The sequence below is a fragment of the Pteropus medius genome, unplaced genomic scaffold, assembly GCF_902729225.1.
Source record: "Pteropus medius unplaced genomic scaffold, Ma_sr-lr_union100, whole genome shotgun sequence".
Taxonomy (NCBI): domain Eukaryota; kingdom Metazoa; phylum Chordata; class Mammalia; order Chiroptera; family Pteropodidae; genus Pteropus; species Pteropus medius.
Window position 1 is genome coordinate 10724541 of NW_024346062.1, and position 26921 is coordinate 10751461.

General features: G+C 32.8%; 1 long non-coding RNA gene across 3 annotated transcripts in view; it reads left to right on the plus strand.

Moving 5' to 3' along the window:
* Positions 1-26921, plus strand: part of LOC120612528 (uncharacterized) — a 278407-nt gene that overhangs the window by 25223 nt on the left and 226263 nt on the right. For 2 of the 3 annotated variants that reach the window (XR_005655469.1, XR_005655470.1), the window contains exon 1: positions 6535-6821. This is a non-coding gene — a long non-coding RNA (uncharacterized LOC120612528). Of the gene's footprint in view, positions 1-6534; positions 6822-26180; positions 26246-26921 lie in introns of those variants that run through there. The other variant, XR_005655471.1, reaches the window with a different exon arrangement.

Consider the following 26921-nt stretch of genomic DNA (forward strand, 5'->3'; position numbering starts at 1 on the left):
GCATGAAACAAAAGGCAGTTAGGGTAGGGGGGGTTCTAATAATTTGTCAACTCTGGAGATATAGTTTCCCAGGTGATATAATTGTTGGGTGCTCACCCTTATTAATATGAATGGTTCCTTTATTGCTTATATAAACAATCATTTATTTCTTTGTTCACAAAGCGAATTTTAAATCCCTTCTCTTACTTTCCCCAACACCTTTCATGGCATTTGATATCAACTCTCGATATTTTGAAACAGAAAAGAGTATGCAAATTGCACAGGAACAAAGCAATTTCTTTAATAACTTGTCTGTCCAGTTGGGTGCAGGAGAAGATATTTGATAGTAAAGGGAGGAAAAGCCATTTTTGCCCTTCAAAATAATTGCTTGAAGTTGTATAGAGACTGAAAACTAAATGCATCTGTTGACTTTAATGATTTGCTGCAGGAAACTAAGTGTTATGGGAAATATGTTTTGAAAAGACATTACCCATATCTCTTGGTGAATCTAATTGTTTCAGTTGAATGAGTAAAAGTAGGAAGTGAGTAAATGGGTAAAAGCCTTGAAGAAAAAATAGAGTAATTAGCTCTAATGCCTAATGACTGAAGTCATAAAGCGTTTGAAAATTTATTAAACTGATCTACAAAGTCCTCTACTTGCAAAGACTGACATCTTCCACTGTTGTTAACAAACTTCAGAAGCAACATTTTTTGTGTGTCTGCTTTGTCTGTGGCTCAATTTATTTTAGTCAACATTAGTGATGTATATTTTGTGGAAGTGTTTTAACAGTAACAAACAAAACAAAATTCAGATCTATTTTCAGCAGGAAGAAGACTGGCTACTCTGACTGTATAGTAACTTCGTGGCCTTCTTACTTCTGTATGAATGCAATATGCATTTTCCATGAAGACAGGAGTAGATTTCATAGGTCATTGTTTGAGTACAGGGCCCATCTCTTTTAGACTATTTTAATGAATCTGCACGTTGAAAATGTCTGAGTAAAATGTCAATTGAGAGTTCTGAGGCAAAATATTAGTTAATGATTTTTATGGCTGTATAATGACAAAGAAATTATTAGTTTCTACACTCTAGGAACAATTGAGATACACACTCTAGGCAACTTTCACTATTATAGTAGATGAGAAACATATGATCTGAGATAGGAATTAGAGAGAAATAGATAAGTTTATGCACATTTAAATTCCAATGTTAATCTTTTTTCCTATGTTTAGACATAGGTAAGGGTCACTCATCTCACATAATTTGACTCATGCAGTGAGATCCTATTGCCCTAAGTGTCTCCCCTGGGTGAGTTTAAAGAACTATCTTTAGAAATAAAACTTTTCTTATATTAAAAACACAGACTATAAGATCTGGCCTCTGCTCACAGATTCGGGATCTATAGATTATAGGGAAGCCACACAACTCTTCAGACTTTCTTGACTTTCTGTCCTGTATATCTCAAAGCAGTGTTGTAAATGTAATATAAATTAAGTGTAGAGGATCATTGAAAACATGACTTTACATAAAGGTAAGGCAACGTAACTCTAAAATGTAGACCTACCTTCATAGACTCCTTTCTCTAGATTCAGTGTTTAGCAATGTATCTAGTATCCAAAATCAAATAGGTATTCTTCTAATGAACTTTTCTATACTGGTATAATAAAACACTTAATAATGCTAGATATATCTATAACTATGTATCAATATATACATATACATATCCTGCATTTTTATGTACACTTTTGAAGCCTATATTCTTCAATTTTTGATAGCTATTTAAATGTATTTCTATCACATTTATTCTTCTCCAATAGTGTCTGGACTAAGAGTCATTTCCTATGTTTTGAATATTAAAATTATTAAAAATTTTTATTATTATTTTTTGAAATTTGCTAAAGTAGAATAAAAAATATCATTGACATTGGAAAGCAATATATTAAATAATTTTAAAAGATGTAATCACCTTCAGAATAAAAAAACCCTTTCTAGTCAAAAAATTTATTTTACCTAATTCCATAACATATACATGAGACAGTAAGATAAATTGTTTGTAATTTTAAAGTATACTACTTTTTCAAAAAGAAGAATAGTAATTCCTCATTGTAGAAAATATAAAATGTAAGTAAACAAAAACAGAGATAACCACTCAAAGATGTGTTTGTAGTTCCCTAATTTATGGTTTTTGTTTTGTATAATTATGACCATTTCAATTTTTATTCAATATTGAATCCTCTCCTTTCCATTTCATAATATATAATACTATATGAATTTAAGACTCTAAAACAATCTTATGTATGTATAATTTCCCCATATTATTATCACGTTTATGACATATATTATTTTTAAAAATCTGCTGTTGTGAACATTTAGTCTTTTTCCAGTATTTTACTGTTCTATATAAAGATACACTTAGTATTTTTGCATATAAAACTTTATCTGAATTCGATATCATTTTCTTATTTAGATTTTGAGAAATTTTAATTACTACCTGAAGGACATGAGAATTGTTGAGGTTTTGATATAAGGCCAAATTCCTTATTTGATAGAAGGCCAAATTCCTTATTTGGATTTAACTTAAAGCAGAATAGACATCCTGTTTTTCCATCAATAGTAGAATGATATTTCACTGAATTTCTGATTAAGAGAGTGAAAACACTGTACAGTTTTTTTTATTTTATTACACACACATTACATGGAGAAAGCAATATTTTTCATAAGCCTTTCTGGGAAGAAGCCTAGAATACAATACTGAGATACGTGATATCTGTTGGCAGTATAACCTCTTGAGTGTTAATAGAGAAGGCAGAAAGTCTTTCCCACCACCTCCACCTTGTTTTTAGATATTCTCTGACACTAGCACTCTTATCTTCTTAGTGCCTTTCCTCTTTCTTCCCTCCACACATGTTCCCCAGATGTTTTTCATTAACCACTATCACATTGGCTTTTAAACATCATTAAGCATTTTACTGGATGTAGTACCTAATGATCTTTATTTACTGGATGTAGTACCTAATGATCTTTATTTTTTTGGTTATTTCATACAGTCTTTATGAAGATTAAAGTAGATAAGCCATCGTAAGCATTTGGCAGATTATCTAGCACATAAATATTCAATAAAACATTATTTTTTTCCTTGGTATTAATAAATTAGTAGAACTGTGACATAACCCTAGTAAACCTATAATATTTATAGTAAATCTAAATAAATTTCCAGTACGTATTAAAAGTATACTAATTGGGGGAAAGAGAAAAATTCTAAAATGTAGGAAACTTTCTCAGGGAGAATAAGTTCTATCATTTAAAGACATGGCTATCTAGAAAAATGCATCTATTTTTTTGATGTTAAAACTCTGGACAATTTTTCTGGACTATCCATCTCTAAAACAGATGTCAGAGGTTATGATAAAATTGCTATTTCTTGAAAAGAAGCAACAAGAATAGATTTTAAGATATATTGCTGTCTATTTACTTAAGTTTCTGTCTTTTTAATGAAACATTTTTATCTATAACTTAATGTCTAAAATAACTTTTGAAAAATACTTAGATTTATTTAAAATATAAAACTGATGTAAAATGTGCTCATATTTTAATTCACATGTATTTTTGAGTATTTCAAAATAATCCATTTAAAAAAATGCATTGCTTATTTGAGGAACAATTGTTAGCCAGCCAGCATATCACAGGCACAATGAGATGGTCTATGGTCTGTTGAAAATAGTGCTGTCTTCTCTCTTCCAAAAGAGAATATTAGATGGCAAGTCTTTAAGAAAACTTAATTCTTTGTTATGAAATTAGTAATATTTATATTGATAATATATATCAGGTGCATATATAATCAATTATATAATATAATTATAATTATTAATTCACAATACTTTCTGTAAAATTTTTAAGAAGTTAGCTGTTGATAATTATCTTTTGATATGATGTATTAATCATCATATCAAAAGATAATTATCAACAGCTAACTTCTTAAAAATTTTATTAAATTTATTGGTGTTAAATTGGTTAATAAAATTATAGGTTTCAAGTGTACAGTTCTATAATACATGATTTGTATATTGTGTTGTGTGTTCACCACCCAAAGTCAAATCTTCTTCCACCACCATATATTTGACCTTTTACCTTTTTCTATCTCCTTCCTCCTCCCTTTCCCTCTGTTAACCACTACACAGTTGTCTGTGTCTGTGAGTTTTTATTTGTTTGTTTGTTTTGTTCAGTTGCTGCTTTCAGTTTTATGTCCCATATCTGAATGAAATCTTATGATTCTCAGATTTTTCCATCTGACTTATTTCATTTAGCATGGTAATCTCAAGATCTATCCATATAGTTGAAAATGGTAGTATTTATTTTTTTCTTATGGCTGAGTAATATTCCATTGTATATATGTACCACAGCTTCTTTATTCAATCATCTAGCAAAGGAGATATTCAGTTGTTTTCATGTCTTGGCCACTGTGAATAATATTTCAATGAACATAGTGGTATCTATATCTTTACAAATAAATGTTTTCAAACTTTTTAGGTAGATACCCAGAAGAGGGATTGCAGGGTCATAAGGTAATTCTATTCTCTACAGGTACTTTTTAAGCCTAATCATAAATAAATTATTACCAGCATCACATATTATATAGTGCATATATTATACCCTAACCTTAATGGAAATGTAAATAGAAGTAAATTGAGTAATGAATAAAATTTTTGGATATGCTAGCAGGTGTATTTTAAAGATATTCTTCCTCTAACAGAATTACTTTGTACTTTACTCATACATATTGTTGTAATTCAGATCAATCTGTTCTCTCCTAGTAATGCTTCCCAGAATTATGCTTTATATAACTAGGGAAATTGGGTATACTCTCTAAAGATCTCTAATTAATTATCTCTTCAAAACAAGCCCAGAGATTTGAATGTAGAGAAAACAAAGCACAATCTATCATTTATAGATTCTCGAACTGGTGAGTAAGTCTGCTTTTTTGGGAGTCTTTGTTAGGACATGATCTCTCTCTCTCTCTTTCTCTCTCTCTCTCTCTCCTATTTTTTACAGAACAGAGTCATATATCTGTTACAATTGATGAACCTGCATCATTCCATTATTATCACCCAAAGTCTGTAGTTGACATTAGGGTTCACTCTTGTACTTTCTATGGGTTTGGACAAGTGTATAATGACATGTATACACTATTATAGTATCATACAGAGTAGTTTCACCTCTCTTTTTTAGTATATGTGAATTTATTGTCACCGATATGGATTAAGGTAAATTTCACTTTGTTTTAATTAACTGTTAAAAACATGTTTCCTTTGATCACACTGATTTTATTCTTTTCTACATATCGCCTTAGCTAGGCTTCTAGAATCATTTCTCTACCCTCCTTTTCCTTCTTCTCTTTGCACATGGCAATAAAAAAATTAATGTGGTTTTATCTTTTATTTTCTAAAAAATGTAGCTGTCACCCTTGTTATCAAATGTCTAAAGGGAAATAAGTATGTTCTATAAGAAAATATGATGAAAGACTTAGTTGGTATTTAGCTTCTGATATTCAAACATAAGATTATAAATTTGGCCCCTAGTTTTACAATTAAGGTGATTATCTTGAGGGAAATTTTTCCAAACTCCTTCATTTTTTTTTCATTTTGTATTTCACCCCGAAGTATTAATGTTATAGAATTCATCTAATACATGAAGAAAATATCCTTGTTTACCTTGTAGTGTTTCCCAAAAAGTTGGAGTCACAAAAAGAGGATGCGACAGATTAGAAATTTTTATTTTCTTTTATTTTCTCTGGTATGATTATTAGAAGCTGTGAAGAGCAGAAACAGAGGGAAAAGAATTGATTAGGCTATCTTTTTTCTCAAATTTAGAGAGCAGGAGAAAAAGGTTCAATAAGATGTGTGCAGAAGGGAGGGCAGGGGCACAGTCACATTAACATGGCAATTCTTTGTGGTCAGGTAACAAAAGGCCCTGAGCTTAGTTATTGGGACGTAGATAAAACCAAAAATCAGATAACAGTCTAGAGAGACTTCTAGAGGAGGTATGGTGAATCAAATTATTGTTCTTAATACGTCAGTAGTTTCTGTCAAAGAAGTATACATTCATGTCCCCTAGTATGCAGGTTTTTAGTGCCTCTGACAAAAATATGTGGATAATTCTCCTGCCCTCTGTTGATTTTGACTTGACTTTACAATTTTTGGGGGGGCCACTGGGCTCTGGGAAGAAGTGACAAAGTGCTAAGTCTCAGCCATGGTCTTAAGAAGCCTTGCATGTTTTCATTGGCCTTTCTGCTATCAATTGTGAAAAGATCCTACCCTGAGTAGTGACTATTCTCAAACAACAACAACAACAAACACACACACACACACACACACACACACACACACACACACACACACACACATAAAAGACCTGAACTGAACCAGTACCCTAAGGCAGAGCCATCAAAACCAAACCACAGAACTTTGGGCAAGAAAAGTAAATGTTTGTTTTTGTAGGACACTGAAATGCTGGGAAGAGTTTATTATGCAACATTATCATAAGAGAAACCCAGGAATCACCAGAAGGACCTCGCTGTGGGATGGTTACAAATTAGACCATTCAAGATTAAATGAGGGAATTCTTGTAACACCAACATGAGCCTAAATGTGCCTTTACATCTAGCTGGCCTAATAGTATGGGAATGCTGCCTCTTCCCAAAGAAATTACAAGGTCAGATTAGGTTATGCCATCAGAGTCTTCTCCCTCTAAGGCAACTGGACAAGCAACACCCATATAAACTTAAAGACTGGAGAAGACACTGGATATTTCAACTGAGGGTCTGGCAATTCTCTGCTTCCATGAGGTAGGTCCCAGATACTTCTGTCACACCTGGACTATATTTTAAAATGAAAAACATGAAGTAGAGAGGCTGAGAAACTGAACTGAGAATTGTTACTCAAGATGATTAATGCTCCTTAAATAGATAATTTATATTATTGCTTAGTTTAGGCTTTAAATTTAGCCTCTTCATTTTTTATTTATTTTTTCCTGATTTCCACAAATTAAAGCACAAAGGGGAAGACTAGAATGATTCTAGACTATATAAAGAATTTTTTTCTCTGCATAATTGAGTTGTAAATTGAATTGTGACAAGATGTTTGCAAAGGTTTCAAGAGGAAGTAAGATATAAGCAGAACTATGAAAGCATGGGAAAAGATAAAGTTTGGTGAAAGATAATTGGAGTAAGATCTCAATTTTATATCCCTTTATTTGCATTTGGTGTTTGTATATTCCCTGTGGTTCTTTGTGAAGAAAGAAAATCAGTCAGAGCCTAAGAGTTTACTTTTTGAATTCAAGGGAAAACAATATTATAACTTAAATTCCTTGATATGTATTGAGGAAATTTTTACTTTTGTGCTTATCTTTTAAAAGTGAAGAACTAAGTAAGAACATGCAAATGAGTGTAATTTTTCTTTAATTAAGGTTCCTGTATGTTTTTAATAATATCTTTCTAGATAAACTATTCCCATGAAGGTTAAAAGGCAAAGAAGAAACAAGCATCGTAACCTTATTAATTTTCTGAGAAATCACTACCAATGAAACCTTTTGTACTTAGAGTGTACTGTTCTTGCTAAGTAAATCTCTAATAATTCATCTGCCACCATTTCAATTATTTCTGTTTACTTTAGCTAAATCACAAGAATATTGATATGCTTTTGAATTTGTAAAATATGCACACTGATAAAGAGAAGCAGATATTTTAAACAATTGTATCTTTTGAACATTTTTTTTGAATAAAAACAACAATTCCTATTTATGGATTGGTTGGGGTTGTGGATGTATTCCATACTTTTGGAAGTATAATATAACTGACAGTCTATTATGTTATATATTCAAATACCATATGATTAATTTACTATAAACATCTTTGATGGCAATGGAATTTTACTGTTCCTATAGATTATAAAACCAAAACCTAAGGGGCTGAATTCATTTATTTCAAGACTATTGATTTCCAGTCCATCTTTGCTAACTTTAATAAAGTCTCAATAAAGATTCATTTATTTTTATTAAAAATGATAAATCTTAAAGTATATTCCCTCTTTAAGGCTTTTTAAAATTTTACCTCTTTACATGCTTTTTATAGTTCAGTAAAATATTTCTGTTCTGACAATAGCAGCTTGAACCAGATTAGAAATACAAGTGATTTTTTTTATGGGAAGATGCTGCAGAAGTTTGAAGATTCTAGATTCTGTGCATGGATTTTAGTAAAACATTTTCAGTACTTCTGTGTTAGAAAAGCATAATAGATATATGTCTTTGACATCGCAAATATCAATTGATTCTATAGGACTACTATACATGAGGCTGCAATGATTTACACAACTATCTCTGCAGATAGGACCTGAAAGGTAAAGTTATTCTTAGTCTTCAATAAATATTTTAAATCAAAAGGCTTGACAATATCAGCATATTTTCTGGCTCTGATCACAACAAATAAAATTTCTTATTATTTAGAATCATATTTTACCAAAAAAATTGTTTAAAAATTTCCCAGAATAATTAAACAACAGCCTTTCTGTCCTTTGCTTTTTGTAAAAATGTTTTATTAAACCTTTCCTTGAAAATAACATATAAGAAACACACTTTTTAAGATAAAAAATCACCACTCCAAAGCAGTAGCTTTAAAGTAAAACCAATGACATAAATTTCAGGTGGCTTTTTAAATTTTTTATTTATTTATTAATTTTTTTAGGTGGCTTTTTTAAAACTTAGTTTTCTTTGGAAATCCACATATATTTTATTTATTTAGGATCAGCTTTTGATTTATTACATCAGAACAGCATTGTAAAACTCACAATTTCTCTTTTTAAAACATTGCTCTTCAAACTCTCTGGTCACCAAGGATTTATTCATTTTCGTCCAACAGACACACTATGGTAGTTTCATCTCTCAGGCTTTGGTTTTCCCATGTAGAAACACAATATCCCCGCCCTGCAAAAGCCCAGCGAAATATTCCTCTGAGGGAGTACTGCGACAGGTGCTGTGAGCAATGCTCATGTTTTCATGTTAATTTTTTCAAGTGCATTATTAGGTTATTTTCAAAATGTTTGCATATAGTGGCATCTTTAATTTGATACCAAGTCAAAGTAAATAATGGAGAATATTCAAAAATTGTTTTAGATTTTGCCAATTTTTGACAAAGTTGAATAAACCTATGAAAGGCTGACACAAATTAGCTACTGTAAAATAACATCATCACTTTTGACCACTGCTAGTTAAACATTCAAAACAAGTTCATGCTGTCAAATGGTTTTGGTATTCTTAGGTAAAGTGAAAAATACCATGTGGAAACTGAAATGTTAAAAAATACCAACAAAAATAAACCAGGCAACTTTTAAATAGATCAACAAAACTGCTAAGATTAAACTAATAAATCAGAACTTTAACATGTGTATTTTATAGTCAGATTCTAGATTTTTAACATAATTTTAATTTTCTTTGCATTTTTGTGAATCATACTGACTTTCAGTAATATTGTTCCTTAAGTCCATTTTCATGATATAATGTTTCACTCTTTGGAGTTTCCCAGAAGTAAATACATTTCAGTTTCTTTAGAAATAATATGTAAAGGCAAGTAAATGTATATGAACACACACAGAATCACTCACAGACAATAAATGGAACTTCTGAAATTCTGTCAAATGTCATAGGTTTGTTCATGGAAGAAAATGTGGGAGTCACTGAGAGTGACTTGACATCTAGATATCATGCCTCTGACTATTGTGTGGTCTATGTGCACCAATATTATTTCACATATTTCCTTTACATGTAACATAGGACATCTTAAATGTTATTTATATACTATTTCTTTCATCTTAAGCATTTCAAAAGCTGTATTATGAATGTCTGTATCTTTGAAACTTTATTATACATTCTGATAGAGGCATTCTCATTATTGCACCTATCAAAATGAATTTAAGAGCTTAATTGCCTTAAGATTAGTGTTTGAGAAGGGGTGTGCATGTGCACGTGTGTGCACATGTATAGGTATACAGACAGACCTTCCTGTGAACTATAGTATCGACGAGGTGAGATTTGTTTAGAAATCTCATACATAGATTATTGGTCAGATTGTAGAGATGTTTGAAGCAGAGAAGATGTTAGCTCAGCATAATGAATATGTCTGCCAGCCATTTTTATAATGACTTGCTGCAGTTTTTATTGTCTGACAAACCGTATGCTGTGCTGTACTGTGAGCTATCTTGTTCGACATAATAAAAAATGATGCAGTGTATCCCTAGAAGTCTAGCTGGATGAAAGGAAGACAGCAGAGTGCTGCTTCTGCCAATAGTTTGGTTGCATAGTCTGTTGAAATTATTCTGCAGGTGATAAATACACAGCTACCATCATTTATAATGCATTGTTCATGATTGGTAGTGGGGGCAGTATTTAGATACAGAGCTTTAAAATCCATTTATACACCTTAAATTTATTTACATATGTTAAATAAAACACCAGATGTATCTGATCCTTTTGGAATGAAAATATTTACCTATACTTAGAGAGCCATGAAATAACTTATTTTTGGTTTGTTAACTTATTACTATGTTTTATATGACATTTTTTGTTATTTGCTTGTTAGGAAAATAATATTTCCAGAAGATAAAAGGTTCCAGTTAGTTCATAGTTAAGTACATCAATATTACATTAAAGATTTAGAGTTAATATGAGTTATCATTTTCAATTAAACATTTATATATATATATATGAAAAGGTCTATGCTTAGTTTTAATAAGAATGTGTTAATATAAGGTCTATTAAAGTACGCTGGGCAGGAGTCTTGTACAATAGAACTGCGTGGTATGTATATTCACTTTGGTGATAAATGCTTCATTTCTTCTTTAGAGGATTATTAAAAGCATTCTCTGGAGGAATAAAATGGTGGAAGTCACACATTTAATAGCTCAGGTACAAAGAGTCAGATTGTGCCAGTTGGCAAAAGTTAGCAGGAAGCTGTCACAATAAATGGCAGCAGCTGCTCATAGTTCTAAAGAGTATGTCCCAGTCAGAACTGAAAACTGATGGCATCTACATTAATACTACCTTAATGGCCCATCTGCTGCTCCATAGGGTCCCTAGCTGCTGTATGGAGTCATAGGCATTTGACAGGCAGTCTCTGTATGCCAGACGCACATTGTGCCAAATGTTTTAGGCTGCTTCATCTCGTTCTGATCTGTCAAATTCTCCCTACTCATTTATCAGGCTAGGAGTTATGAGGGTTTTTCTTTTCTACACATCATTGGCTTCAGCATTGGGGCAGCTAAGAATTTGGAAGGCAAACTATTTTGGTTATTATTATTATTTTCTAATTGACAGTGCAAAGCAAGGTTGTCTGATAAACTGTATTGTAGTGGGTAGGTTAACAGAGCGCTGTGACAAGCAAGCCCTGTGGAGAAATCAGTCGAGGGCATTTTAAAATGCAATGCTGCATAAATATATTTCTGTGATTGTGTTGCAAGAAAATAGTGTATATTTCTACAGAGCCTTATTAATTGGGCAAATATGAAAGGTTGCTTTTAGGTTGTTGAGGTATAAAAATACTAATATTGTAGCACTGTTAAAATAGTTTAATAGGAAATGGGAAATTAACATTTAAAAATATCTAAAGTGGAATGAATCTTACACAGTGTAGTCAAACATAGATATAAACAAGTATGTGTTTTATAGCAGTTTATTAAATGGTGCAGAAATAATATTGTTCAGTGTTGTGGATAAAATATTTTGAATATACTAAATGGTCAGGGCAGTGCAATCCATATATCATTAGTAAATAACTAATGTCAAACAAATAATCAGATTTATAATACCCTTTATAACAAAAATTGGAAAAATTTATTTTTGGAAAATATCTCTAGACAGTGGGATCAAGCATCATTCTTTAGTTAAAAGGTTATTGACTTTCTTATTTTGGGGACCAATAACAAAATGGCTGCCAAATATATATATTTTAGACCTACCCTCTTTCTGATGAAGGTAGTTGACAGATAAACCTTGTTTCCAGTGGGATCTCCTTAGCTTGCCTGATACTTTACATGTTTCCAAAACATAATTGTTCCGTATTTATAAGAATTTTTCAGTCAATATGATGATCTATATGTTATTCTATCCCCATTTAGCTCCCTTCGTTGTTGTTGTTGTTGTCAATTTCTGTAGCTACCAAGTTTTTTAGTCTTATCTGATTTTTCAGTAATTTGTGATAAACCAGAAAAATAGATACACAGAAATAATCTTATTAATTAGGTATAAAAAATCCAGATGTATCATTTTCTGTTTTCAAACAAGAGAGTGTAGGTGGAACAGAATTTCTTTATTCTGAGTTAAAGCAGTTTCCCAATCACAATCAATTACAACAACAATAATAATAGTTTTAAAATGCAACTATCAAAATATGTCACTATGTTTCCTTAGAAACCTAATTGATTTACCTTGAAGAATAGATCATGTGGAAGTGATAGCATTTAATACAAGTGCATGTGTGTGTGTGTGAGTGTATATATTGTAAAGGATTGAGGAAAGTATTTGGTGGATTTACACATTTAATTATTATTAATATTTTCTTATTTTTTGTAAGTAGCTGCTATTTAAATATACATTTTTAAACATAAATAATTCTGGTCAAGATGGTGGAGTAGGTAAATGCTGTGTTTGCCCCCTCCCATGATCACTTTAAAATTAAAACTAAAATATAGAACAATCAACCTGGAGAACTATCTAAAAACTAGATAAATAGTTCTGTAACTCAGGCTACACAGAAGAAGCCACCTTGAGACTTGTAGGAGGAGTGGAGATTCGAAACGAGCTGGCCCACACTCACATGTGGTGGTCGAGAATTTGGAGGGATATCTCAGCTGCAAAGGGCCCCTCTGAACAGTGAGGGATCTCTACCCCACACTGGGCCCCCCATCTTAGAGCACCAGTGCCAGGACAAGCCACCTCCACATTATCTGGCTGTGAAAATCATCCAGGATTCTCTCCGTCAAGGTGAGACTGAAGGTGGCTGGAAACCCAGGAGTCCGCTTAATGGGCCTCCACACAGACTCTCTAACTCCCAGGCATTCTCCTAGGGTCCAGCTGAGAGAGAGCACCTAGGGAGGTATCAGAGACATATAGGAAGAGACTGAGTGGTGCAGCTTCAGGATATGGGCTGGAGGGAAAGCCACCAATATTCTTGTGTTGAGCTCTCCTCCTGAATAGCTGGAGGACATCAATTTTCCTGTGTTGAGCCCTCCCTGCACATGACCAAATCTGAATTTTCATTGACTTGGTAAGCAATTTTCACTCTACTCTGGTGACTCTCTAAGACTCCGCCCTACCCAACTTGTGCAACACCAGAGGCTTTTTGTGTGGCTGTCAGGCAGTCATTGTTGGCCCACACTGCACTTTTTCTTGGACAACTTTTGGGGAACCACAGGTCCTGAGAGGGAAATGGCTGGCCTCATGGGCCCTGGACTTTTGGAGAGAGGCCCCTGGCTCAATGCTGGTGCCAAATCTGAATTTACATTTATCCATTGAACACCACTTGCTCCATTCTGGTGACTCATTCAGATCCTGCCCCACCCAAATTGCATGACTCCAGAGGCTGTTTTGGCAACCTGCAGTCAGCTGGTGTTGGCACACATTGCAAAATTTCTTGGACAACTTTCTGGAGTCTGAAGGCCCCAGGCAGGTGGCCTTTTCCATACTGGCCCCAAGCTTAAAATTGGTATCAAATCTAAATTTGTAATAACTTGTCGAATACCATTTCTCCTATGCTGATAACTCTTGAGACCTTGCCCCACTCAAGTCCTGTTCCACTCATACCACCCAAGGCTCTTTCAGTGGCTGAACATTATGGACAACTGGTGGGTGGTGGCAGGCCTAGAGGTTCCCTGGGCCTTTTGCTGAGATGCCCCAGGCCTGCTACTGATGGTAGCCTGCCTCAATTAGCAGCATGGCCTCTCCCACATACCTTTAGGTTCAACTCAGGGAACAACCAACCAATGATTGCTTTGTAGCTCCTACCAGGTAGCCCCAGGCACTTGGCCTGATTGGGAGCCCCTTCCAAGGGGCCCTAGAACAAACACATCCAGAGGTGGCATCAGGTCACAACAGAGCACCACCTGATTAGTTCCACAAGTAGCACACACAAAGGATGGTCTCAATAGCCACATGAGCCCACAGAGACAAATTCTACTCCTTGGAGTCAGCCCCTACACAGCAGCTCATATGCTGTGAGCATGGCCAAATCTCACAGCTAGGCAGCCTGAGAGTCAGTCCTACCCGCTGATGTACTAACAGCAACCAAGGCTCACTACAATAGGAGGGCACACATAACCCATACAAGAGACTCTTCTAGAGCACCTGGCATAGGTGATCAGAAGACTGTGTACTGAGCTACACAGGGCACTTACTACATAAGGCCACATGGCCAAGGCTGAGAGACATAGCATATCTACCTAATACATAGAAACAAACACAGAGAGGCAGCAAAAATGAGGAAACAAGGAAAGATATCCAAATGAAAGAACAGGAGAAAATTTCAGAAAAAGAACTAAGTGAAATGGAGGCAAGCAACCTACCAGATAGAGTTCAAAACATTGGTTATAAGGATGTTCAATGAACTTAGGGGAAGAATAGATGATCTCAGTGAGAGCTTCAACAAAGAGATAGTAAACAAAAAAGCACATAAAACCCATTAAAAAGAACTAGTCAGAAATGAAGAACACAGTAACTGAAATGAAGAATACACTAAAAGGAATCAATAGTAAATTAGATGAAGCAGAGGATAGAATCAGTGATTTAGAAGACAAGATAGCAGAAAACTAAACAACAAGAAAAAAGAATGTAACAAGGAGAGATTAAGGGACCTCTGGGACAACATCAAACATTCACATCATACATTTACCAGAAGGAGAAAAGAGAGAACAAGGGAATGAAAACTTATTTTAAAAAATAATGACAGAAAACTTTTCTAATATGGCAAAGGAAATAGATATACAAGCCCAGGAAGTGCAGAGATTCACAAACAAGATGAACCCAAAGAGACCCACACCGAGACACATCATAATTTAACTGGCAAAGGTTAAAGACAAAAAATCCTAAAAGTAGCAAGAGAAAGTCAGCTAGCTACTTACAAGGGAGCTCCCATAAGAATGTTAGCTGATTTCTCAACAGAAACTTTGCAGGCCGAAAAAGATTGGCCTGAAATATTTAGAGTGATTAAAAGCAAGAGACTATAGCCAACACTGCTCTACCCAGCAAGGCTATCAATTAAAATTGAATGTGAGATAAAGAGCTTACCCCAAGAAAAAGCTGAAGGAATTCATCACCACCAAGCTAAGTCAGGAAATGTTAAAGGGACTTATTTAAGAATGAGAACGGGAAAAAAACTAAAACAAACAAACAAACAAACAAACGAAAAACCCACATAAGTATGCATAATAGAATGCTCATTGCTATGTACCTATCAGTAATCACTTTAAATGTAAATAGATTAAATGTTCCAATCAAAAGACATAGGTTAGCTGAATGGATATGAAAACAAGACCCATACATATACTGTCTACAAGAGACCCATTTCAGATCGAAAGACATGCAAGACTGAAGGTAGAGGGATAGAAAAGATATTTTACGTATGTGGAAATGAAAAAAAAAAGGTGGCATAGTAATATTTAAATCAGACAAAATAGAATTTTAAACAAAGTCTATAATAAGAGATAAAGGCTATAACAAGGAACATTGCATAATGATGAAGGGATCAGTACAATTAGAGGATATAACCCTTGTAAACATTTGAGCACCCATCATAGGAGTACCTAAATACATAAAGCAAATATTAACCAACATAAAGCAAATATTAAATGTCATAAATGAAAATATTGACAGCAGTACAGTCATAGTAGGAGACTTTAACACCCCTCTGACATCAAGGGATAGTTCTATTAGACAGAAAATCAACAAGGAAACAGTGGCCTTAAATGACACACTAGACCAGATGGATTTAATTGATATTTTAAAGAGAATTTTACCCCAAAGAAGTTGAATATACATTCTTTGCAAGTGCACATAGAACATTTTCCAAGATAAACCACATGTTAGGCCACAAAACAAATCTCAATAAATTTAAGAAGATTGAAATCATGCCAAGCATCTTCTTTGACCAACTAGTTGGCATGATACTAGAAATCAATTACAGGAAAAAGAAATAGAAAAACATGAATACATGGAGGCTAAATAACATGATGCTAAACGATGAATGGGTAAAAAATGAGATCAAAGAAGAAATCAAAAGATATCTAGATACAAATGAAAATGAAAATACAATGACCCCAAATCTGTGGAACACAGCAAAAGCATTACTAAGAGGGAAATTTATAATAATTTAGGCCTACTACAGAAATAAGAAAAATCTTGAGCAATCTAACCTTATACCTAAAGGAACTAGAAGAAGAAGGAAAAAGAAAGTCCAAAGTGAGTAGGTGGATGGAAGTAATACAGATCAGAATGGAAATAAATGAAATAGACTAAAAAAATGCAAAAGGTCAATGAAACCAAGAGCTGGTTCTTTGAAAAGATAAACAAAATTGATAAACTTTTGGCAGACTCATCAAGAAAAGGAACCCAAATAAATAAAATCAGAAAGGAAAAGAGAAGTGTCAACTGACACCACAGAAATACAAAAGATTATAAGAAAACATCAAGAACAATTATATGCCAACAAATTGGACAATCTGGAAGAAATGGATAAATTCCTAGAAACATACAATCTTCCAAGATCGAATCAAGAAGATGCAGAAAACCTAAGCAGACTGATTACTACTAACAAAATTGAATCGGTAATCAAAATACTCCCCACAAGCAAAAGTGTTGGACCAGATGTCTTCACAAGTGAATTTTACCAAACATTTAAAGGAGGTTTAACATCTGTCCTTCTCACACTATTCCAAAATATTCAAGAAGATAGATGACTTCCAAGTTCATTTTAGGAGGGCACCATTACCCCAATTCCAAACCAAAGACACTGCAGGAAAAGAAAATTATGTCGACATTCCTGATGAACATAGAAGCAAAAATCCTCAACAAAATATTAGCAAACTGAAACCAGCAATACATTAAAAAGATTATACACCATGACTAAGTAGGATTTATTTCTGGAATGCAAATTTGGCTAAATATCCACAAATCAATGTGATATATCACATAAACAAAATTAAGGATAAAAATCACATGATCATAACAGCAGATGCAGAAAAAGCATTTGACAAAATCCAGAATCCACTTATAATAAAAACTCTCAGCAAAGTGAGTATAGAGGGAACATAGTAATAAAAGCCTTATATGACAAACACAGCTAACATCATACTCACTGGTGAAAAGCTGAAAGTGTTTTCCTTATGATCAGTAACAAGGATGTCCACTTTTACCATAACTATTCAACATGATATTAGAAATCCTTGAGAAGTCCTTGCCATAGCAATCAAACAAGAAAAAGAAATAAAAAGCATCCAAATTGGAATGGAAGAAGTACAACTGTCATTATCTGCAGATGACATGATACTGTAGATAGAAAACCCTAAATATTCCATCAAAAAATTGTTAGAACTGGTAAATGACTTCCGTAAAGTAGTAAGATACAAAAGTAACATTAAGAAATTGGTTGCATTTTATATATAATAATGAATTATCAGAAAGAGAAATTAAGAAAACAAATCTATTTACAATTATGCCAAAAAAAATTCTTAGGAATAAATTTAATTAAAGAATTAAAAGAATTGTACTTAGAAAATTATAAGACATTGAAGAAAGAAACTGAACAAGATAGAAATAAATGGAAGCAAATACAATTATCATTGATAGGAAGAATTAATATCATTAAAAGGTACATACCACCCAAAGGAATCTAAGATTCAGTGCAATTCCTATCAAAATACCAATGACATTTATCAAAGAACTCAAAACAAATAGTCATAAAATTTATGGAGAGCCTAAAAGACCCTATATAGCTACAGCAATCTTGAGAAAGAAAAAAAATTGGTGGTATCACAATACCTGATATCAAACTATACTACAAGACTATAGTAATAAAAACAGTCATAGAGATCAATGGAACAGAACAGAGAGTCCAGAGATAAACCCACAATTATATGGTCAGTTAATCTATGACAAAGGAGACAAGAATATACAATGGGGTAATTAAAGTCTCTTCAAAATATGGTGTTAGGAGAACTGGACAAATACATGCAAAAAAAATTGAATCTAGATCACCTTCTTAAACCATAAACAAGAATAAACTCAACATGTGTTAAAGATGAAATATAAGACCTGAAACCATAAAATTTCTAGAAGAAAACAGGTAATATATTCTCTGACATTGCTCTTCGATACATTTTTTTTTCTGATATGTTGTTACAGACAAGAGAATCAAAAGAAAAAAAAGTGAGACTACATCACACTAAAAGTTTTTGCACAGCAAAGGAAATCATCAATAAAATGGAAAGACAACATACTGAATAGAAGAAGATATTTACCAATGATACATCTGATAAGTGGTTAATATCTAAAACTTACAAAGAACTCAAGCAAGTTAATACCAAAAAAAACTAACAATCTAATTAAAAAATGGGCAGAGGACCTGAATAGACATTTTTCCAATGAGGACATACAGATGGCCAATAAACATATGAAAAGAAGTTCAATGTTACTAATAATCATAGATATGCAAATTGAAACCACAATGAGATAGCACCTCATTCCTGTCAGAATGGCCATCATCAATAAGTCAATGAACAGCATCAAGGAGGATATGGAGAAACAGGAATTCTCCATATCCTGTTGGTGGGATTGCAAATTGGTGCAGTCACTATGGAAAACAGTATGGAGTTCCCTCAACAAATTAAAAATAGAACTATCATATAACCCAGAAATTCTACTTCTGGGTATTTATCTGAAGAAATCCAACACACTAATTCAAAAAGATATATGCACTCCTATGTCCATTGCAGTATAATTTCAATAGCCAACATATGGAAGCTACCTAAGTGTCCATCAATAAACAATTGGATAAAAAAGTGGTACATATATAAAATGGAATATTACTCGGCCATAAAACAAATGAGATCTTACCATTTGTGACAACATGGATGGATCTGGAAGGTATTATACTAAGTGAAATAAGTCAGACAGAGAAAGTCAAATACCATATGATCTCACTTTTATGTGTAATCTAAAGAACAAAATAAACAAAACAGAAACAGACTCAAATTCAGGGAACATTCTGATGGTTGCCAGATGGGAGGGGGTTGTGGGACTGGCGAAAAAGGTAAAGGAATTAAGAAGTGCAAATTGTTCGTTACAGAATAGTCATGAGGATTTAAAGCAACACATACAGAAAACAGTCAATAATATGATAATAACTATATATGGTGCCAGATGGGTACTAGATTAGTCATGGAGATCACTCTGTAAATTATATAAGTATCTAACCACTATACTGATCACCTGAAACTAATACCAAATAATATTGAATGTCAATTGTAATTCAAAAAAGGAGGGATAAAAGGTGAAGGGGAATAAGAATTTCAAATTTCCAGGTATAAAACAAGTCATGGGGATGTGGTGTACAGCAGAGGGAATCTAGTCAATAATATTGTGATTGCAATATTGTAGTGTCAGATTGTTGCTGGACTTATAAGGGTGATCACTTTTTTAGATATATAAATATTGAATAACTGGTGTTCAGCTGAAACTAATATTGTATGTTAGCTATAGTTTAATAAAAATCTTTAAAAAACAACACATACACAAAGATAGCACAACAGTCACCAAACAAGTTTAATATGTCTATAGACATGCTTAAGTTTTTATAATTTATTTTTACCCAGTGGTACAGTTTCTGTTAACCAATCTTCCAGTAGAATTGAAATCTCAATTAAGTATTGAAACCAATTTGTAATTCATGCTATTTGTTATTGTGACAGCACATTTTAGGCATATTGCCTGGGCAGGTACACAGAATGGAAGCTTTTTGTAAAAAGGGTTAGACACAACCCTGTTTTCTTCTTATATGTTCTTGCATCACTGATTTCATTGGCATTTGGGAAGCTTCTAGGTAAAAAAATGTAAAATTTAATATTTACAATATACTAGAGACTGTGCTAGAAATAGTTAGCATTGTGTTTGATCTGTAGAATAACTCTATGAGGAAAGCGTTACTCCTTGTTATCATATACAGAAACTGAGGCTTTGGAAAAGTAAACGATTTACCCAGGGTCACAAATGAGATTGAGCTGAATTTGAATCATGTCTGTGAGAAGTTAAGGTTACACTGTGCTATTATTTATAATTATGTTTTGGAAAAGGTAAAATATATTAGGGATATCCTAAAGAAAGCCAGACTGAAAGAAGTGTGGACCTGGAGAAAGGGCTCACCAGAAAGGGAGTCTGACAGACAAAGCAAGCTCAAGGTCAAGGCCTGTACCTCAAAGGGGCATATTACATAGCATCTTGGTGTCAACAGAGCTCATCATGACTTACCATTTGCAGGTTCTTAGGAAATGGCTTTGTCTGTGTATTAAGGGGTACAAATCTTCGAGACTTAAGCCACTATGCTCTAGGAAAGCCCTTGATGAAATGTAATACAAAAAGAGAGAGTGCTGCTTCTCATTCCTAGGTGGGTGGCACTGATGATTAATTTTAAATAACATCTAGTTGGCTTCAGCAGTTGCTTACGAATTACCACTGAAGTATCTGGCCCAGAGAAATATTTCTCAGTTCTAGCTACTCATATTGGAGACAACAGTGTCCAACAGCCACCTTGATTTATGTAGGCAGGTTAACAGGCAAAGCAAATTAAAAATTAAAGAGGAATAACTCAGAAAAGACAAGTCTATTTGCAAGTCAAATAAATGAGAATACTATATAAATTTGGGTTATTAATGTAAATTGCCTCCATTGGTACACAAAAGCATGTGAAGCTTTAGGAGGTAGGATTCATATTTTGGTCCTTGTTGTCAGAGTTCATGCTTCCACAGATACTTTTATGACAATTTTAGTAGACTGGAGATATTGAAGATGGACACCTTGTTTTCACATGGCAATGACTAGCATGTAGGAAGGACTCCGAAGTAGTGGGTAGTCTTTAACATTACTATTGTTTAGAATAGAAGTTTTATTTTCCCCAGAATTTTATCTAAAGCTTTGGATACATGCGTTATTTTCCCAGAAAAATGAAAAAAAAATTGCTAATAAACAAAAGTAACAGATAAGCTAGGGACAGAAAAGAAGGAAAATTTATTCACTTAGTTGTTTATAGCTGTTACCATTTTCCACAGAGGTTTCAATGCAATATTTCCCACTTGAGAGTTTTGCTGTCTTTTTTTTCTTTTTGTTTTTAATTACTGGAAAAGCTATATCCGCATAAGATCTTTTTACAGCTCTTTGTGGATTCCATGAGCTCAGATTACTTATATGATACAACGCTTTCTCATATACAATAAAAAAGAAGGTGATAGCAAAATAATGGCTCACTATTCCCAGCTAGACATGTTGACAAGATACCATTCAGACAGATTTTTGCTGCATTAAAGAATTTTCTAGGGAATCCTGAATTTTTATTAAAACAAAGTCATGAAAATGAAAAAATAAAGTGTGAGAGAAGTAATAGAGTTGACCTTAACAGGAAAAATATCTTGAAAGAAAGTGCCTTCATATTTATTTATTTTTTAAAAAATACTGTGATGTTACAGATAGACTTATAAGGGAGACTTAGTTCTCATGTGCTGTTCTAGTACTTCTACTGGGATCCTGTCTGTCTTTTGCTTCTATAAATCCAGTGTCCTCATTCAAATTCATCTAGAGCCCTAAACATGGCAGAATATGTCTTGTAAATATGGTTCAATTTTGCAAGTGTCTGTTTGTTTGTTTGTGTGTGCATGTCTCTGTGCTTGTGTATTTATATTTGGTGATTATAAGTCATAAAAGTTTTAATTAAATAGACTTGTATTTTACAGCTAGCCAATGCATTATCTCTACATATAGTCTTCTGCTATAATAGCTAAAACCAATTTAACTTTTATGAATACTAATCAATAAATATGTAATCAGCACAGGAATTCCTAAACAGAGTGACACTCTTAATAGCAAATTAATATTAGCCTCTCTAGCAGACATTTTTTATACATTCCTTTGCTTAGCTTTGATTTGTCTTTGTCTTTCAAGGGATCCAGGAATCTTCCTAACTGCAGTGAGTGAATCTTGATTTATCTAAACCATTAAAAGTGACTTCATTCTTCTTACCAAGTGATTGATTTAGAGACTGGAGACTGAAACAGTTCTAATCTGTGAAGCTTTTGGTTAAAATACCAAGCATGGTTCAGCAGAAAGTTAGAAAGAACCTGTGTCATTTATGTTACTAAACTATTAAAAAACCAAAGCTGAAAAAACTTGAAGCATTTTTGTGATATAATGCCATTTACTATTTAAGCAATTTTTGAATTGAGAACTCAATTGCTGAACAATTGACAATTGAAATTATTCTAGCTGAGGTAGTCCTTTTATATAAGAGTTTACAACAAAACATACTGTAGTAAGTTGATATTAGTATCTAAGTCTAGTCAGAGAAAGATTTATGTAAGAATCAAAGCTAAGGGTGTCAGGTTGGAATTGGACTACAAGGGTCTTAAATTCCAATTTTAAGCAATCGACAAATGAGAAGTAGTGCCTCGGTGATGTTGATCTTGGTCTTGTGGCAATGCATATATTCTGTTGGAGAAAAAAGAGACAAAAAATAGGGAAATAAATTATGAGTTGTACTATGAAGCATCAAGAGCTAGAATGGTGATAATGATGAAAAGGAAAGGTTCAGGTGAAAGAATTTTGAAAAACAATTGAGAGACTTAATGACTGATAAAATACAGAAGATCTTTGTTAGGTTTATTCCTAGGTACTTTATTCTTTTGCTGCAATTGCAGAAGAAATTTTTTTTTCATTCCTTTTTCTGAAATGTTATTGTTAGTGTATAGGAATGAAATGGATTTTTGTATGTTGTTTTTGTATCTTGCAACTTTAGGTGAACACACACTACAATATACATATGATGTACTATTGAAGTGTATACTTGAAACATGTGTAATTTTATTAACTGATGTCACCTCTAATAAATTTAACTTAAAAAATTAATTAGTTAATTAATTAAATCTCTATTAAGCTGCTGGAAATTCAGAACTGTCTTTTAAGAATTTTAGACTGATTTGCATTATATTTGTGAATACAAAAACAAATTTTTAAATGCGAGATCAGGGAGAACCTCTTTTCTACATGTAGTGTCTTAGTTTGAATTCTGCATATAGTGTCTTGGTAGGTGACAGATGAAACACTTACATTTTAAATTTTAGTTTCCATTTATTACACAATAACTAATTTGACCTTAAGTAGGTGATAATAAAGATTGAACTCTTAAAATAGAGACTGATTATTATGACATTACAATGTGACTCTTTAAACTCCTAGACAATACAACATTGAAGAAAGAAATTGAAGAGGACACAAATAAATAGAAAGATATACTATGCTCATGGATTGGGAGGATTAATATTGTTAAAATGACCATGTAACTCAAAGCAATTTACAGATTCAATGCAATTTCTATCAAAATACCAATGTCATTCTTCCCAGAACTAGAAGAAATAATCCTAAAATTTATATGGAACTACAAAAACACCCAAATAGCCATGGCAATCTTGAAAAGAGGAACAAAGTTAGAGGGATCATGCTCCCTGATCTCAAACTATACTACAAAGCTATAATAATGAAAACAGTATGGTATGGGCACAAAAACAGACACATAGATTAATGGAACAGAATAAAGAGCCCAGAAATAAGCCCTCACTTACATGGTCAACTAATCTATGACAAAGGAGGTAAAAATATATCCTGGAGTAATGACAGTCTCTTCAACAAGGGAAAACTTGTTGTTGGGAAAACTGGACAAATACATGCAAAAAATGAAAGTGGACCACTCTCTTATACCATATACAGAAATAAACTCAAATGGGTTACAGACTTAAATGTAAGGCCTGAAACCATAAAGATTCAGGAGGAAAACATAGGAAGTGAACTGTTTTATATCAGTCCAAGTAATATCTTTTTGGATATGTCTCCTTGAGCAAGGGAAACAAAAGCAAAAATAAACACATAGGACTACATCAAACTAAAAAGCTTCTGCAGGGCAAAGGAAACTTTCAACAAAACAAAAAGGCAACCCACTGAATGAAAGAACATATTTGCAAATGATATATCTGATAAGGGTTCGATATCCAAAACACATAAGAAATGTATACAACTCAATAACAAAAAATTAGATGATCTGATTGAAAAAAGAGCAGTAGACATAAAAAGACATTTCTCCAAAGAAGACATGCAGATGGTCCACAGATGTATGAAAAGATGCTTAACATCACTAATCATCAGGGAAATGCAAATCAAAATCACAGTGAGATACCCTACACCAGTCAGAATGGCTATTATCAAAAGTCAAGGAATAACATGTGGACAAAAGGGAATCCTCCTGCACTGTTGGTGGGAATGCAAACTGGTGCAGCCCCTATGGAAACCAGTATGGAGATTCCTTAAAAAACTGAAAATGGTACACCATATGACCCAGCAATTCCACTTCTGGGTTTTTATTCAAAGAGCAAAAACACTAATTAGAATATACGCTCCTACGTTCTTTGCAGCATTATTTACAATAGCCAAGTTATGGAAGCAACCTAAGTATTCATGATAGATGCATGGATAAAGAAGATGTGGTATGCATATAATGGAATATTATGCAGCAATAAAAAAAGAATAGAGTCTTGCCGTTTGAGACAACATGGTTGGGTCTAGAGGGTATTAGGCTAAGTGAAGTAAGTTAGGCAGAGAAAGGCAAATACCGTATGGTTTCACTTAAACGGGAAATCTAAAAACAAAACAAAAAACAAAAACAGACTCATAAAAACACAGACCAAAGGGATGGTTACCAGAAGAAAGGAGTGGGGAGATGGGTGAAAATGGGAAGAGAAATAGGGTCAATAATATTTTGATAAGTTTGCAGAGTGACAGATGATTACTAGAATTAGTGGGGCGATCACATTATTAGGTATAAGAATGTGAAGTCACTATATTGTACACCTGAAACTCATATAAATAATATGATTGTATACCAACTGTACTTAAATTAAGCAAATAATTTAAAAACTTGCTAGACAGTGTAGCAATGGAGAAAGGTAAAGACAAAGGTTTTGTGGTGTATGTGTGTGTAATGTGACTCTGCCACATGAGATCAAAAACACCCATTTTGATTAGATTTGGTAAATTGAATAACTGTTTTTTTTTAATATATAAGCTTTTCCTCTGCATATCTTAAAGTGTGTCTTAAATATTATTCAACAATTATATGTTTTATATTTGAAAGCACTTCTTCATCTATTATCTCATTTTACTTTAAAAATAACCATCTGTGATGCATAGGAAGTTACTATTATTACTGTTTTACAGCTGGAAAAAATGACACCAAGGAATGTTAAGTAAATTGTTCAATATCACATAATTATTAGAGGAGCCACAGGACTAAAGCCTAGGTGTTTTACATCTTAGCGTAAGATCATTCTCTTTAGATTATACTGCATGTCTTTTTATATCCATCGTGCAATTAATTTATTATGTCTGCATAAAATATACAAAATATTTTATGAAATATTTTATTAATGACTATTTTTTTTACGTTTCCACAGTAATTATTTGATTTTAGAATGTTCTTGCTTTATAAAGCTAAGCATTTCACTTAACTTGAACGTTATTTATTCAACAAATGTCTTGAGTTTCTACTATATACTAGGCATTCCTCTAAGCAATTTTTTTATATTGGTAAAAATCAATTTATTTTCTTTTTAGAAAATTAGTGTATCTTAACTCAGCTAAAAGGAAATATTATGTGCAAATTTGAAGTTAAGAAAAAATAATTTGGAGCTTCCTGTTTGTACTATATTGTTTACACTGGTATGAAAACATGGGAGTTGAGTTCAAATATCATTTTGACATATACCAAAAATTATATTCTGTGGTGTTAAAGGTGTATGTATGTAAAGTAACCTTATAAAAATAGAATAAAGTAAATCAATGCTTTGTTCATCTTTCATCACAGGAATAAAGCTTTCACATGGGTGAAGTTTCCCATGTGAAACAGGCTACCGACTATCGACTTTTCAGGTACCAAGTACTAACAATGTAGATGAAAAAATTTCCAAAATATAATACTCAATTTCATTTATTTTTTTAATTTTTATTTTATTATTAGTAATTTCATTTTTTAACATTAAACTAAATTTAAGTTTTTGATGACTCAACCTTACCTTTATGCTTATGTGTTTCAGTATACTGTAATGAGTATCTCTAAGGCACCGTGTGCTTTGTGGTTCTTTTGGCTTTACTTACTCCTCTTTTTAAAATGTGTTATTCTGTCATCTTCTAAAAACACTTGCTGAATGTTTATTTTTAATTTGTTGCATACTGTAACTTAGAAAGAAATAATTTTTGAGATACAAACACATAGACAGCTTTAGTTTAAAATCAGCTTACTTTTCATTGGAAACAGTTATACAATAAAACAACAACAGAAATATATGAGAAATGTTTACTCTTACTAATAAATGAAAAATGCCTATTAAAACAATAAAATTCTAATTTTCACCAATCAAATTCATATTTTTACATTAATGTTCGTATTTTAAGTGTGAAAAATGGACATTGTTGTATACTTTTGTAATTTAGCAATATTTATCCATAGTTTTAACATCAGCACATATTAACTTTATTAATAATATTTATCGTGATAGTATAGGAAGTAGAGAATAAGAGTGGACAGGCAGTCGAATTAAGGGACAAT